Raw genomic sequence first — 7,925 nt, 5'->3', positions numbered from 1 at the left:
GTGGCTTTCTTAGTCATAAACCAGAGTTCATACATCTTGACTGAAACCAAAGCATCCAAAACTCAAAGAAAAATTATAAATGATTTCTCTGACCACACATTTCCAAATCATGAGGTTTGGCTCTCCCATAGGCAAGGATTTCTGTCACCCATTAAGCAATTCCAAACTATGTGTAATTTATGTTTAAGCTAAAATCTGCAGTTATTAGAAATCATTTTATAACCTTACTTGTCTTAGGAATATCTAACATGAATTGTTTCCAATCTTAGAGAGGGTCAGGCCCTTTCTACTTCTGAATACATGAAAACACATCTAAAGCTAATATATTAAAAAATTAGCAATTTTTATATAAGGAGTGAGATTAGGTGTCCAGTTCTATAATCTACATCATGCTCAGTTACAAAATATACTTGAACTTATTTTTGATGTGTCAGAAAAGGCAATAAGAAGACTTATTTGAATAAAAAGCCCTGAGTGTTTCATAACTCAGTGTTTTTATGCTTCTCTATGAGAAAATGGCCACTCAGATCTTCTGTGAAAACATCTACTGGGCATCATTTAAAAACAATGTTACCCAGATTCTTATGGATTCTGAAGGGACAGTGGGGAAAAATGATTAGGGGTAAGATAAAGTCTGTTCTTGGGAGAACGAGTCCTTCCATTGTATTTAAAATACATGGCTGCTTCTAAACTGGATAGACTCATGTCTAGTCCCATAACATTATCCCTGTTCATGTGATGCTATGACTTTGAGTTGTAACACTCCTATGTCAACAACAGTAGGCGTCTAGAAAACACTTCCACAGAACCCCATCCAGTGGAAGACTTGGTTCTGAAGTGTTCATCTCCCCTGGGGCCTCAGTAAAGATCGGCTGGGTTATGTTGTGGAAATAAACTCCAAATCTCAAGAGTCAGCATGTACAACCTTACTCCTCTCTTGCCCACGCAAAGCCATCTATGGGTCTGATAGTTGCCTAGAGTAGTTCCCTTCAAGTTACCTGAAAAAAATTCAAGTTCTTAAAAAACTTTTTTTTTTTTGTAGTTCTACCATTTGGAACTGTAGTCACATGGCAGAGGGAGAAAAAGCTTGAAGAACCCCATACTGGCTCTCACCCCCAAGGCTTCATTGCTTCATTACAGAGGTGACACACCATTTCTGCTCACAGCCCACTGGCCCAAAGGAGCCTACGTGGAGACTGGGATATGTAGGAAAGCACATGCAACATTTGACACATTCTATGGTCTGTGCCTCAGTACACATGCCACTTTGAGCCTCCCTCCACAGTGAAAGGTCCGGACAATCTCCAGCTCTCTTCTTTTCCTGACCCAGCCACCCGGGAAACCAAGGATTTTCAATAGTAGAGCTATAAGACAGCAAAAGCCTAAATTTCTGTGGGATCACTGGAAGCTCACTGCTCTAGCAAGGTATCAGACTTGGACGAACAAGAAATCAACTACTAGATATTAAGCTGGTGAGTTTTCATGGGTCATTTTTTCCCCTTATTAATACCATATTTATTTGTCTTCCCTCTGTCAAACCCTGAGCCAACCACTTTCCCCAAGCTGCCTGGGAACATACCGGGCAGACGAGACATGAGAGAAAGACCCAGGGAGGTGGAGATGCCTCTGACATGACACAGAGGATGAGAAAGGCCACCATCAGGCAAAAGAGCCCCATGGTCACCAAGAGGGCAAAGCCCAGAATGGTATAGGAGAAGACCTGTTGCTTCAGAGAGGGGATCCTGCCATAACCAATGAGGAGGCTCCCAAACGGAGTCCCAATTCTAGCCCCAGAGCCAGCCACACCTACCATGGCAGCCCCAGCCCCAGTGAGCTTGGCTGCTGTGTCCATATCCCTTACAATGGTGCTGGTTGGGAAGCTGTGGCTGGGAATAAGTGAGGTCAGGAGATTGGGGTCTGCCAGGCTGCCGAGTCTCTCACTGGTCAGTGTGTCTGGTGGTGTTAGCACCACTGCAGACAGCGATCCGCTCAGGAGAGGTGCTCCTGACGAAGAAGGGGGTGGAGACAAAGTTTGCACAGGTGTACATTTTCTGTGCAGAGAAGACACAGAAGGGTTCAGGGGTCATTTTGTTACTACGACATAGCCTCCCTTATCCCAAACAATACAATTAGGTTGCAAATGTCTTCTGTCTTCCTTGGCCAATCCCAATCACCAATTTTGCTACAAATTCTATCTTTGAATCACTCCCTCGGTTTTGTCAAAAACTATCGCTACAGCCTTGTCCCTGCACTGATTCTCAGCTTTGTCCTGGCGCTTCTGGGATCAATGGTCTCTGATGTTTTGATTTGTATGTAGGAATATGTTTTTTGCCTTGTTTTGTTTTGTTTGCTCAAGTGAAGCAAGAGAACATTCTACAGGCAACTCTAAATAAAAATGCGGCAGTATAATTAGATCTCGTCAAAACTTTTCATGCTAGATAAATAGGACAACCTGGGAAAGTTGATGCCTGATTAATTTAGATCATTTGATTTCTCTAGAATTATTGCTGTTCGTGAGATGAGAGCTCATGAATGGAAATTTTTAGGAAGGTAATATATATAAATCAATAGCTTTGAAGGTATGCTAAACTAGCCGAGATTCCCCTTTTTATAACGAGCATTAAATTTCAGATTCATGTACATTTCGGATTAGTTTCATTGTACTACGCAATTAATCATGGCTTACCCTGTCCATATTCTTCATTGTTTTTAATACCTTTAGTCACACAGGGTGGATGAGCTTGCGTTTCATCAGGAACATTTCCAGCCAGGGGGCATCAGGGACAATGACTACCTATGTCACGACTCTAAAGACAGTCCTTTTTAGGTAATCTTCAGCATCTTAAGAGATTCACTGGATTTCTTGGAATCATCAAGATTCTATCAATAGATTAATTTTTTGTTATGTGTAAATAAAACCAGATGCCTAAGTTTGGAACTTTTCCAGAAATTGCCAGCCTGATTTTAACCTTGTTTTAAATATTTGCATGATATTTAATAAATAGGTATCAAGGTCCTACTTTGTTCAAATCATTTTGTCAGACCTTTTGAGAGATGGGATGGGTAAGGTAATAACTTAGACCTTTCCTTTCGTGTTCTCATATTATTTTTAAAAATATAGTTTTCTTTTTTCTCTCTTTTTTGTTCTTGTTTTGTGTTCCATTTTTTATCACTTTATTTGTTAACTGCATTTAAACACAGAGTTTTGAGAGCACATTCTTTAAAGCCAGTAAGATCGTAGAAAATATGTCACAAGGAAGGAAAATTTTAAGGTAACATAATCCTTATTCAATTGAATCTATAGGTTTTACAATATGTGTAGTCACTGGGATACCATATAATGAAATAGTATTTCCTTTCTCACATTTTCACAATGAGTCAATCATGTCATATAATCTTTCCCTTAGTCTCTGGTTACAGGCCAGGGCGGGGGTGCCTTGTCTTTCTCACTCTGGACACTACTTCAGCTTTCAAGCAGCACCTTTGTATGATGACTGACTCAGGACAGCCTGGGGGATAGAGGGTTAGATGGTCTAAAACCATATCCTGGTTAAGTCCTCATTTGAATCATCNGACACTACTTAAGCTTTCAAGCAGCACCTTTGTATGATGACTGACTCAGGACAGCCTGGGGGATAGAGGGTTAGATGGTAAAACCATATCCTGGTTAAGTCCTCATTTGAATCATTCCACTTATTGGTTTTCTGAGATAGGTGAATAGGAAAATATTTTTCCAGAATCTACTCAACCAAATAATGTGAGACTCATGGTCTTGCTAACATCAGAGTGGATTTTCTAACACTTCCCCATATTAAATCAAAATTGCACACCAGATTTTCACTTTCATGTAACTGAACCCAGAGATAATGTTTGTGAGGTGTAACACATTCAAATTCATCACTGAGTATTTATTTAATAGTCTGATAAAATTGTTAGATCGTTATTACACCAAAATGCATCAACAATATTTTTACATGTATTATAAGATTCCATGTCCTTAACATTCCTTTATTATACCTCACTTTCTCTTCAAGAACCTATTTATTTCAAGTGGAGTTATGTATTTAAAAAATTAATAAACTCTGACAAGATCTCATGAAATTACAGGTGGGGCAGAAATATAATAATTAAGGTCAAATAAACAGCTATCTTTAGAAAAAAGATTATTCTTTTCAACAGTTGAAAAATATACCAAATAGAAATATTTTTCGTTAGTGAAAAGAACATTAAGCTTCATTGGCTATGATTTTGTGTGAATAGCATATCAGCCAGTATTCCAGCAGAATAAGAGCAACATAATCAAACTGGATAGTTAATGAGATTTTAATAGAGAAGACTTTTTTTTTTTTTTTTAAGATATAAATTGGGGCACTTGCGTGGCTCAGTGGGTTAAACATCTGACTTTGACTCCGGTCATGATCTTACGGTTCATGGGTTCGAGCCCTGCATCAGGCTCTATGCTGATAGCTCTGAGCCTGGAGCCTCCTTCAAATGCTGTGTTTCCGTCTGTCTCTGCCCCTTCCCCACTTGTGCTCTTTTTCTCTCATAAATAAATGTTAAAAATATTTTTTAAAAAAAGTATAAGGTGAGGCTTTAGGAAGACAGTGAGGGATAGTGCTGCTTTCTGGGACTACTAACAACAAGGAGCTATTTTTCCCCCTAGATCAGAGGGACAGGGGAGAGAATAGTTATGAGAAAGCAGACAGAACAGCTACATAGAGTAGACCATTCAACAATGACTTCCACATTTCCTGATAGCATTTTCCTTTGATCAAACTCCAGAGGAGGCTAGAAGGAAAGGGAACCATTGAGGAAGCCCCTGGGTACCAATTTCCCGGAACACAGAGCAGGATGAAAAACGGTGGAGTGTCAATCTGGGGAAGGAGGCAGAAGATACATATCCAGCACCACTAGTGCATAGTTTTTAAAAATAAGTTTAAATGGCAGCCTTGCTTTTCGGGTAAGCTGGACTCCATCTGTCCCTCTTGTCATCAAGTTTTTTATTTTGTCCCTAGGAAAAAAAGAAACACATTTTCATAGTTGGCAGGAGGCCCTTAAGGAATAAAATAAAACAGAGAAGGGGCGATACAGTGTTTATCTCTTTAGGGCTTGTTGGATTAATCTTGAGATACTATGGAGGAGTCCGTGAGATAGACTGAGAAACCATGGGAATACTAAGACTTTGTAGAGCCCAGGGGACAAAATGAAGAGTTGCGATAGGTTATTCTCCCCACGTTTGCATGGAATACAAGAATGTTCTGGCAATCCCGAGATTGGAAGATCCTGAAACATGTGGAACGAATACTCTGGGCACTACTGTTGAACTCATGGAAAAGTAACAATGGTAAGGCTTTTCCAAATGGTTTCATGGGCAGTGGGAAGCCCACAAATGAGGGTTGGTGGGAAAAAAAAGACCAGTGCAGACGTGCTGGTGTGCTGGTAATGGTTAACAACCAGCTCTCCATGAGTGAGAAAAAGGCACGGCTCGTAGTCCATAACCCCATAGCCAATGTCAAGCTCCTATCATAAATACACTGAGAAGGGATTTGGGGAGAGAGATAAGCCCAGTTGACTCTGTGGGACCACACCCTGGCACAGCACTGGTCATCCATGTCCTGATTGGAGCTGAAAACTGACTTAAGGTGCATATGAGACATGTTAGGTGGTCTTATACTTCCATAGTCATTATAGTCCACCAATCCAGTGGATGGACTGTCGTCATCATGATTTTGGATTAGGAAGAAAGGATTTCCTACTTTTAGGAATAGTGGAACACTTCTAGTATTCTTTTCCCTATGTCTGAGGTCAGTGAAATCTGAGGCATGTCATAATTATAAAAATTCCTGAAGGCATGCTGACGACCTTTGTGCGTGGGACAAAGAGGAATATGAGTAGGGTGAAGCGATACTGTGTCTAACATGAAGTCATGTGGGTACTGTTCATGCATTTCCTTTGCTGCTGTGCAAGTACCAGTTTTTCTTCCAGTTTGACAGGGTTATTTCCCTTTCAAGCCTGCTTTAGTGACTCTCTCTTCCCGACTTAACATCATTATTTCCTGGACTGAGGATTATCCCAAGGTACCATGTGAGTATTCATGCCTGCTTTGACTCAGCAGTGACTTCTGAATTTGCATGGGTGAAGCAACACGAATTACTCGAGTCCCATCTTCTATTTCCTGGCCCTGCCGTTCCCCACTTCACACTGACTCTTGCCTGCCTTTGAACTCCCTCAAATGAGCTCCAGGTACAGCCACACCTTCTTGTTTCTGCCCCTGACAGGTTCTTGGAAGTTGCTGGTAGTCGGGCTCATGGTGTAAATTATGATACATTCTACTGAGAAACTAGATTGCTGCCAATACTAAAACAGGATTATCTATTTAAAAAGTTCAATGTAGGCAAAATGTGTCTTCTTCACCATTTGGTGTCCACCTTCAGTGCCCTTTCACTTTTCCTTGTCTCTTGCATGTTCTGTAATCTAGCAAGCAATTTTATTAAGCAAGTAGGTGTCTCTTGAAACCTAAACTGACCTAAAGCCATTAAGAAGACTGAGAAAATCAACCCCTAGTGGCTTTCTACTGGTAGGATATTGAGGGTTGAAAGACATTTTGGAACAGGGTGGTCTCCATTGTTCTCCAGAAATCATATCGCAAATTTTAAGTCAGCATCTCTCTGGTTAAGAAACCAGCTTGTAGTAAAATATTATTCATACTTGATGTTTAACCTGCTGGTTAAACATATAACCTTCTGGCCCGAAGAATTGGAAAGTTAATTCATTCATTTAACTAACAAATATTTATTCAGTGTGGATACTTTAGGAATGAAAATATGAACCAGATATGGATTCTTCCCTCAAGGACCTACACTCTACTAGGAGAGATAAAGCAGCTACACAAATAACAATGGTAGAAGGTGAGAGGTTGGAACTGATAAGGACTATGAGAAAAGTAAAAGAAGGGAGAAAATGTGCTTTCAGAGGAGTAGATTATGAGGAAGAGACATTTTGATGATGAGGACTGCAGATGTGGGCCAGTTGGGGGTGAGGCATTGAGTGGGTAGAAAGGAAATGTTAAGTCGCTTAAAAGAACAGCAGACAAATTAGTTTTACCAGAATATGGCACTGGGTATAAAGCATAAGGGGAACTAAAATTAGAAAGGCAAAGTGGGGGCACCTGGATGGCTCAGTCGGTTAAGCATCAGACTGCTGTTTTCGGCTCAGGTCATGATCTCATGGTTTGTGAGTTCGAGCCCTGCATCGTTCTGCACTGACAGTACAGAGCCTGCATGGGATTCTCTCTCTCTCTCTGCCCCTCCCCCCAATCTCTCTCTCTCTCTCCCAAAATTAAATAAATAAGAAAAAAAAAAAAAGAAAGGCAAAGTAGAAAGCCTGATTAAGGTGCAAACTTATTAAAGGCATTTGATCAGGAACCTAAACTCCAGAGTTATTAATCAGGGCATTTAATCCGATGGCAAGACATAATATATGTGGAAGATAGAAGTAGGTTATATTAGATATGGAAAAGCCTTTTGGGATGCTATTGCAAATATAACAAGGCAATAAGTATTAAGATTCTAAACTACATTTAGCCCAGCAGGATAGAGATAAGGGATCAGATAATCATAGTAGCTAACATTTATTGATCATTTACTATAGACTAGGTGGCGTACAAAGAATTTTGCATGGATTATCTAATTTTAATGTCACAACAAGCTTATGTGATAAAGTGGAAGAAACAAAGCTGTCCACTGTGTAGAGCAAAGAAAAGCCGACTTTAATACCTGCCTGAGACAAGGGGCTGCTTAGCAAATGCTTCTCTCCTTTAAGAGGCTTCAGATTGGTTGGAAGATCAAAGGAAAAGAGACCGAACTCCGAGGTAATTCACAAGCTCAGTGAAAAATAAAAGACAAACTGTGGACATAATTTCACAT

General features: G+C 40.1%; 1 pseudogene; it reads right to left on the bottom strand.

Annotated features, from left to right (window-relative positions):
• Positions 1-582: 582 nt before the first annotated feature.
• On the bottom strand, positions 583-2,048 carry LOC144227599 (ATP synthase F(0) complex subunit C2, mitochondrial pseudogene; annotated as a pseudogene).
• Between the last annotated feature and the right edge of the window lie 5,877 nt (positions 2,049-7,925).

This window comes from Crocuta crocuta, unplaced genomic scaffold (assembly GCF_008692635.1).
Source record: "Crocuta crocuta isolate KB4526 unplaced genomic scaffold, BGI_CrCroc_1.0 scaffold41, whole genome shotgun sequence".
In the NCBI taxonomy this organism is placed as follows: Eukaryota; Metazoa; Chordata; class Mammalia; order Carnivora; family Hyaenidae; genus Crocuta; species Crocuta crocuta.
Note: the sequence above shows the minus strand (reverse complement) of the source record. Positions and strands in the feature narration are given on the sequence as shown.